This window comes from Colobus angolensis, unplaced genomic scaffold (assembly GCF_000951035.1).
Source record: "Colobus angolensis palliatus isolate OR3802 unplaced genomic scaffold, Cang.pa_1.0 Scaffold61, whole genome shotgun sequence".
Classification (NCBI taxonomy): domain Eukaryota; kingdom Metazoa; phylum Chordata; class Mammalia; order Primates; family Cercopithecidae; genus Colobus; species Colobus angolensis.
This window is the reverse complement of record NW_012119710.1, coordinates 2,931,303-2,940,428: the sequence shown is the minus strand read 5'-3', so window position 1 is coordinate 2,940,428 and position 9,126 is coordinate 2,931,303. Positions and strand designations below refer to the sequence as shown.

At 49.4% G+C, this 9,126-nt stretch overlaps 1 protein-coding gene across 2 annotated transcripts in view; it reads right to left on the bottom strand.

Moving 5' to 3' along the window:
* Positions 1-375: 375 nt before the first annotated feature.
* CRY2 (cryptochrome circadian clock 2) overlaps positions 376-9,126 on the bottom strand; it is a 35,339-nt gene continuing 26,588 nt past the window's right edge. For both annotated transcript variants that reach the window (XM_011963291.1, XM_011963290.1), the window contains exon 12: positions 376-2,715. The gene's annotated coding sequence lies outside the window, so the exon portion shown is untranslated. The remainder of the gene's footprint in view (positions 2,716-9,126) is intronic.

Below are 9,126 nucleotides of genomic sequence, written 5' to 3'. Positions count from 1 at the left end.
AAGTGGCTGCACTGAATTAAAGGATGGATTGAGGGCCTGGAGAAGGCCCTGCACTGACTGACCCCCAGCCTGGGGGTGTTTAAGTGGGCTGCTGCGAGGCTGGGTGGCACTGCAAGATGGCACTCAGGACCCTCACTCTGGGCCCAGAGTGCTCTGTACTATTCTGGCCAGTTGACCCCCAACTCTTGACCAAGCTCTGGACCAACTCTTGACCAAGCTGCCCCAGTCTGCTCTGGCTGCTTCCCTTCCTAAGGAGGACTAGGAGGCTCCTGACTCCCACAGAACCAAGATGGGGTGGCCGATAGCTTCATTCAGGCTCAGCCTTACCAAAACCCTGGTTTCCAGACCTCCCACAAGATTGACGACAGCACAACCTTACTCAGACAGGTTAGACATTTATAAAACAAGTGAATATTCACAAACATACTATGGGAGAAACACACTTTCCCAGCAATAGAAAATCTCTATAAAGTGCATTTTGCCTGCAACCATCTCTTCGCCACGCTGACCCTAAGGTCAGGATTTGGGGCATTGTTCCGAGGGAGCCCTCAGGGCCACCTGAGCTGGGAGAAGGGAGACATGAAGCCACTGTGGAGCTCCAGGCTACTAGACATACCCTCTCCACCCTGCCCCTCCCTCCTGGCTCCAGGAGTGCACTGCCTCCAAGAGTGCACTGGCAGGTTGATCTGGGAACGGGCTGGCATGCCAGGGATGGTGGAGAAGTAGGGGGAGGTGGTTCTGCCAACCTGTACCTTAGGAGAGAGCCAGCATCAGACAGGCAGGAAAAGAAATCATCCTGCTACCTGAAGGCACTGCTAGTGAATACTGAATCTGGGCCTCCGCCTTTGGCCTTCCCACAGTCTCAGATTTGCCCTTCCAGGTTTGCTTTACTCTCTTTCTGGCAATGGCCCCTGACACTCTTTCCTCTCGGCTGGGGCTGAGGGAACAGGGAAGCCCCCAACCCAACGCTCTGAATGCACACCATCCCCTGTGCCCTGCTCCCCTCCAACGATGATGGGACATTTCTAGTGAGGGTGACATACATACAACAGTTGGACTCTAAAGGCAGCTCTCTGGCTGAGAATACCTGAGGATATCTCAGGAAGAAGCCTGTCAGTGTGGTGGACAGCTACAGGAGATGGGTCTGGCCCCAGGGTTCTGGTCCAAGGACAGAGGACAGTGAGGGATCGGGCTGGGGCCAAAAGAATGAACAGATCTGAGGCTAGGAAAGGTCACGGGGAGGTAGAAAGGAAATGGCCCAAAGACCAGCTTAATGATACATGTGAGGACAAAAATCCAAACAGGAATCAGCCTCATAGCCACACACACACACACACGTACCACATATACACACACACTCTTTGTGGCTCAAGTGCAGGCCACAGGGTGGAAGGAAGACTTGCTCTCGTTGGCCACCATTGTCCTTTCCATGACATCTTTCTCAACGCAGGCCTTTGGCAGTGGGAAGGAAGCAGTGGGAGGCACAGGCCACTCCTGGAATGCAAGGGTTGGCTTCTCTGGGTCAAACCTCCCACCTACTGCTCCTGGAAGGGATGGTGTGCTGGGTGTAATCTCTACTCGGACTTTTGTCAACTGCCCCTGGCAGTCCCCATCCCTGAGTCCCTCCACCTGAGTCCTTGGAGCTCAGCTACTGGGAGAGCTGACACAGCAGTCCGGATGCTGACAAGTCCAGGGCAGGCCCTGGAAGCCAACAGAACAAAGACTAGAATGGTTTCCCTGGCTGGGTGTCAGCTGTCCTCACTGGCAGCACTATGGTGGTGCCTTGGAGTGTGGCCAGAGAAACCAGGGGACCTGATGCCACTGGAACCTGGTCTTCTCCTGGTAGAGTGACTGAATTTGACCCTAGCCCCTCCACAGCTCCTGGGTAAGCTCTGAGGCTGGCTCTCAGCTTCTGAGAAAGGAACAATGACAGCTGGGATTCTCTTTCTAACTTAGCTTCTAAATCCTGAAAAGGTAGGTGTGCTGTCTTAGGCTCCTATTACAGTACCAGGCATATTCCACACCAGTCAGGTATCTGCGTATACTTCTGTAGGGTGGCGGAAACTTTTTAGATCTGTCTGTGGCCTCATATGCTCAGTCCCAGATGCCCAAGGAAGGGCCTGGGACTGAGCCCAGTAGCAGAGAATTTTAAAATAAGAAAGAGAGGCCAGGTGGCTACGTCTGGACAGCATCCATCCATTCTGGCCTGCTCAGCCTCCAGGTCAGAAAGCAGGAACTCAGCAGGGCTCTGGCTGCCTCCAGAATCCCATGCTTTGGACAACAGCCAGGACTGCTGCCCTCCTGCTCCACAGTCTGACCGGAGGAGGGAGGGAAGGAGGTCTGGGGAGGCAGATGCCAGAATCCCTGCTAGGGTCCTACCACTAGGTTCTGTTCAGACAAGGCAGCTGGCTTGCAGGAACAGGTCTCGGCTGAAAGTCACTGCCATAACCTCGAGCCTTGTGTCTGGAGGCCGGGAAACAGCACTGGCGTGCTACAGGTACTCTCCTAGCCCAGGCAACATTCAGAATCACGAGTGTCAACAGATGCATGCACACACAAACAGGCACACCACTCCCTCCTCTGCACACGCGCATACACACACACACATGCTCGCTCTATCTCTTCCTGGTGATCAGCTTCTCTGCAGGTTGTACTCTGCTGCCGCGGTGGCTGCTTGGGCACCCAGGCTTTGCTCACGGAGCAAGGGCTCTGCAGCTGGAAGAGAAAAACAAGTGCAAAAGGAGCATTCAGGAGGCTGCTCAGTTGCCCAGGGACACAAGCTCCTCTGGCTGCTTCTCTGGGGACACTCAGAGTGGGTACTGGGAAGAGCTGAGTGAGCTGAAAGGGCCATGGTGCCTGGGGACAGGTTGTTGCTGGGATGCCACTGGGATGAAAGAATACTGCCCCTCTGAAGTGCTGATGCAGGACAAGCTCCCCCCTGCAGGCCCTCCACCCAGGGCTGCGGGCAGCAGAGGAGGAGGAGGAGGAGGACAAGGCTATGTGAGAGTCACGTGAAGCCTTGGGGGATACTTGCTCAGATATGACAAGGGCAGCTTCTGAATCAAGGCATAGCAGCTGCTGCCAGAGATGGAGAATCAGGAGAAAATGGCTGGAAGAGAAGCCCGCTGGGACCAGTAATTTTGAAGAGTAAGGCAATGACTGAGTTTAGAATCAGCAGGTGAGCACATTTCCACATATAGATGAAAGCACCCTGGCACAGTGCTGGAAGATTGTGGGGGCAGGAGGGAGAGAGGAGATACAAGGATGACTCATTTTAAAGATTTATGACATCCGGAATCTGGGGCAAAGAGAAGAAACAGCTTCATCCCTGATAACAAAGGAAGGACAGGGTGTGCCTGTCACAATGCTGGGTTACCTGTTTAAATAGGTTTAGTGTGTCTGAGAGTCTACAGAGACACGCAGCGTCCCATTAACAGTTTGTGCAGTTTAAATGTGGGTGAGGCAGGTAATAAGTGGGCTTGCTAAGCCTGCCGTAGGTCAGGCACTATACGCTTGTGCTGCGGCTGAATTCTGTCCCCCACAAAATTCTTATATTGAAGTCCTAACTCCCAGTACCCCAGAAGGTGAGTGTATTTGGAGACAGGGTCTTTATAGAGGTAATTAAATTAAATGAGGTCATTAGTGTGGGCCCTAATCCAATATGACTGGTGTCCTTAAAGGAAGAGGAAATTTAGACCCGAACAGTACAGAAGGAAGACCATGTGAAGATATATGGAGAAGATGGCTGCTTATAAACCACAGAGAGGAGCCTCAGAAGAAAAGAAGCCAACCCTGGCAACATTTTGATCTCAGACTTCTAGCCTCCAGAACAGTGAGAGGACACATTTCTGTTGATTAAGCCACGCAGTCTGTGGTACTTTGTCATGGCAGCCTGAGCAGACTAACAAACTTGAGATCCCAGTAACCTTGAAGCTTGCCCTCCATTTTTGTTGAGAAAACAGAAGCCAGAGAGGAGAAGGAACTTGCCCAGGACAACAGCATTCATAAGTGGCAGAGCCAAGAAGGAAATCCACATCTGTCTGATTCTCAAATCTGTATTTTTATCAGCAAGTAATCTCTATATGACAGTATTACTCATTAAGACTTTTGGGGAAGACTTTTAGAAGAAATTCAACATGGCAGCATGAAGACTAATATCCAACAGACATACATGTGAGTTAAGCTGTTATTCAAAAAGGGAACATGCTCTTAAAGTCAAAGACATTGGAGGCAAGGATTCAGTATTAGTCTTCTGACACATGCGATGCTTTTAAGGCCACATACTAAATCTGAAGCAGATTTTATCTGATGATAATTTATCTGGAAGCTGGGCAAAATAAAGAGCAGACGTAAGAGTGGGTACCTGTATAGGTCAGTACTGTGTCTTATTCTTTTTTTTTTGAGACAGAGTTTTACCCTTGTCACCCAGGCTGGAGTGCAATGGCACAATCTTGGCTCACTGCAACTTCCGCCTCCCGGGTTCAAGCGATTCTCCTGCCTCAGCGTCCTGAGTAGCTGGGATTACAGGCACGTGCCACCACACCCAGTTAAGTTTGTATTTTTAGTAGAGATGGGGTTTCTCCATGTCGGTCAGGCTGGTCTTGAACTCCCGACCTCAGGTGATCCACCCACTTTGGCCTCCCAAAGTGCTGGGATTACAGGCGTGAGCCATCGAGCCCGGCTTTTTTTTTTTTTAAATCGACAGAGTCTTGCTCTATTGTCCAGGCTAGAGTACAGTGGTGTGATCTTGGCTCACTGCAACCTCTGCCTCCCAGATTCAAGCAATTCTCCTGCCTCGCCTCCCAAGTAGCTGGGACTACAGACACCCACCACCACACCTGACTAATTTTTGTATTTTAGTAGAGATGGGGTTTCACCATGTTGCCCAGGCTGGTCTCAAACTCCTGATCTCAGGTGATCTGCCCACTTTGGCCTCCCAAAGTGCTGGGATTACAGGCATGAGCCACCGCACCTGGCCGTGGTTTTATTCTTTAAAATGTGTGTTATTTTCAATAATTTTTCCCTTTAAGCTTGTATTATAATAACCTAGCCATTTTTTTGGCTACAAATAAATGTATGTATTATTAAGGTATACATGTGTTTATTGAAATATGCTGATTGTGAGTGTATACTCCACACACAGGGCTCTCTCTGGCCCCTGTTGTTAAACTAAAGAGATGGCTATTCTTCTGAAATAGAAAACTCAGGATTGCAGGATATACCACAAAAGGTCCTCGTTACCCAACACCTCCATTTTTTTGTGTGTATTTTATCCATTTTCAGGGATGGGGGAAGATAAAGAGTGCATGAAGACTCCTTAGAATAACTGCTATTAATCTGGGGTTCCTGGGCCTTAAGGAGTCCAAGGATAGGCTTTGGGGCAGTCCATGGAGCCTCTGGAGTGATGTGCACATTCCTCTCTGTGTGTGAACATACGCAGTTTTCTGGGTATGGGTTCCATCCTCCATCACACTTTCCAAAATGGGGAGTAACCCAAACAGGGTTTAAGAACCAACGCCTAAGCTTAGAAGATAAGGAGGTGAGGTATAGTCACGTGGATATAATAATAACAATTCAGACATATGTTGACTTCAGCACCAGTTAGTTCTGGGCATGCTAATGAAGGGAGATGGCAGTGTCCTGGCCTCACATAAGCCCTAGTCACCCAAGTCCCTCTATGATAGTTTCAAATCTACCAACGCAGAAAACCAAGGTTTAGAAGAACCAGCTTGGCCTTGCCTGCAAAGCTGGTCAAAGGCCTATTCAACTAGTTACTCAAGCTGCTTGATCAGCAGATAACTAGTTGGTGCTGTACTCTTGTCCTCAAGTTAGGGCATGTGTCTGTAGAAAAAGGCGTCTGGGGAAATCAAATGAGGTCTTGCAGAAAAATGATGACAGCGGGACTAAAGGGAAGGGAAGAACAGCCAAGGGGAGGCACCAAGGGAGAAACTAACTCATAAAACATTCACTGAAAAACCCATATCTTAGTTGTCCAACTCTTCCAACCTGTCATTAATACAAGAAACACAGATATAACTAGAACAAAAAGTAGCGGAATGACCGTCTCCCTCTGCACCCCAATGTTAGTTAGCATGGCCTCTGGGTACCTTTGCCCTCACACCCCTTCCCATCCACTAGATGCTATCAAGAACCCAAGTGTGTAAGTCCGCCCGTCCCTATGCTCCTCACCCTGGAGGGGTGGATGCACGTGTGCAGGCATGAGTTTATGCTGGCAGAGGGTCCACAACAGCTGACGGTTTGGAGGAAACTTTGTTTGCAGACTGTCACTGAGTCTCAATGTTTCCCTCTCCCCATCATATTGGGCAAGGCACAGTGCCCAAGAGCTTGAGAAAGGCAGAGGGTTTGCTACCTGCTTCCAAGTGAGGGCCAGGGAAGTACAGCTGGGCCTGGATGGGAGAGAAAGCTGAAGCTCTTAGCTCAGTCTCATTCCTCAGGTCAACCACACCTTTACCCCTCCCACAGCATGCAGATCATGCAAGAAAGTGGAAGGGACAGCCATCAGTCAACGCCTACTTATGAAATACCAGGGAAAGCGCTAGGGGACATGAGTCTAAACTTCTTATTTTCAAGGCAGGAACTGAGAATCAGAGAGGTGAGACTATTTGGGTGGAGTCTCACAAGAGGCAAGTGGCAGATCTAGGACACAGACACTGGCCTGAGTGTAACGCGGGCAGGTCTGGGACGCAGACGCTCGCCTGAGTGTAATGCGGGCAGGTCTGGGACGCAGACGCTGGCCTGAGTGTAATGCGGGCAGGTCTGGGACGCAGACGCTGGCCTGAGTGTAATGCGGGCAGGTCTGGGATGCAGACGCTGGCCTGAGTGTAACGCGGGCAGGTCTGGGACGCAGACGCTGGTCTGAGTGTAATGCTGGCAGGTCTGGGACGCTGACGCTGGCCTGAGTGTAATGCGGGCAGCTCTGGGACGCAGACGCTGGCCTGAGTGTAATACGGGCAGGTCTGGGACGCAGACGCTGGTCTGAGTGTAATGCGGGCAGGTCTGGGATGCAGACACTGGTCTGAGTGTAATGCGGGCAGGTCTGGGATGCAGACACTGGTCTGAGTGTAATGCGGGCAGGTCTGGGATGCAGACACTGGTCTGAGTGTAACGCAGGGCTCTTTGGCCAATGCCACACTGCCTCTACTTCCACTATTTAGCATTTTACCAATTGCTAGTGCCTTTCACCTTACAAGGACAGAGTATACAAGTAAACTAGTGTCAAAAAGACATCAAGGAGAATCCAGAAGTCAGGTTTTACTTGATGATTTACCCAGTCAGGCTTACAATGCAGGGCTAACAAAAGCTGGCGGGGGAGGGGAAGAGGTGATCCTTGGCCAGGAATCTTTTGTATTCAATGGGGCTTCTCTCCACAGATCAGTCTGTACCAGCAGAAGGGCAAATGGAACACGTGAGCTGTTCTCCCCACGGTAAAATAATTGGACCAATGAGAGAAATCTGTACACAATTCAAGGCTAATGGAATCCGAAGCAGTCAGCAGCTTTGGGGATTATGGGGAACCATTTGAAACAATAGCTATTTGGGGGCTGGCTTGTTTTTCAGTTTAGTAAATGCTGTAAAATAAAACTTAATGCAGAACAAACAGCTGGTGTGGATTTGAGGTAAGTGTGGAACCTACTGATTGGAGGCCATGTTTTCCTACCAGATCAGTTTAAATTTTAAGTGACTGTCCACCCTGTACACTGCCACAGGTCTGAGGCATTAGAAAAACAGAATCCAGAACTATAGAGCTCAGAGCTAAAGGAGACCTCAAAAGGCCCAGGATGTAGCCTTCAGGCTGGGGAAGAACGACTATTCACATCTTACACCTAAAGCATGGCAGAAGAGCTATGGATCCAGTCCAAAGTCACACAATTAAAAATGACAGAGGAAATGGGGTCAAAGGGACAAGTCTCCCCAACCCCCACCCCACCCAATATAATATGATACTAATTTGGGCTACATAGCCACAGCTCTGTGGTCCATTCAGCTCAGGGTGCTGGCTCTGACTGAAGTAACCCCAACATAATCAAAGACACCCGGAGAAGAAAGTGCAAGATGATAATGTGATTCCATTTGTATAGTGCATTTTACATATTCAAAGACTTTTCACATGTGGTTTTTCATTTTCTTTCCCTAACATGTAAGCTTGATGGGTAGGGCAGGTGACAAGATGCTATTATCACCATTTTACAGATGAGGATGCTAAGCATCTTTAGGCCCAGGTGCCTCTGCCAGCACATGGTGAGACATGGTATACTCTCGTCTCAGCTGTTCCTCCCTAGTCTGTCTTGGAGGGAAGTCTGCACCTCCCCAGGTCGTCTGACCTCTGGACCCCCAACCTTCTCAGTCTAGCCTGGTCTAACTCCCCACTGAGCCACCACTGGAGGGCAGAGTAAACCTCAAGAATCAGTCCTTAAAATCCCAGTAGGCCGACAATCTTCTGGACTCCAGGGCAAGAGATGGGTGCTTACCTCTGCACTCTTGTCATGTCTTCCCTTGGAATCACTGCCAAGCCTCTCAACTGGCTTTCTCACTCCCACCTGTTCCTCTGCAGGTCCTAGCCCAATGCCTAATTCATCCTCCCAAAATGCCAATTTGATCATTCCTGTTCCAAAATGTTTCTTCACTCCCAGAGAGTACACCAGCAGACTCACATGCCTGCCATTTACAACCCTCCATCATCGGACCCAATTGTAACCTTGTGTTCCTCTACAATAATAATCATAACAATACCTATAATAATTGCTGTTTACCAAGGACTTACAAGCCACACATTTGAGAAATGTCTTGCCTATTACACAGTCACTGTTAGCTGACTACCAGTATCCACACTTCCTGGTTAACAGAACCTAAAATGTGTTGAGGAGGCAATGGGCCTGGCCCAGGAAATGGATTTTGATTGGTCTAAGTCAGTGATTCTCCAAGTATGGTCCCGGGACCAGCAACCTTTATAACACAGAACTGCAACCTCTTCTGTGCCCTGACCTTACTTTCTTACCCACCTTTATTTTATTGTTTTCATAGCACTTATGGCCTCTTGACATTTTCTTTTTTTTTTTTTTGGTGAGACTGAGTCTAGCTCTGTCACTCAGGCTGGAGTGCAATGGT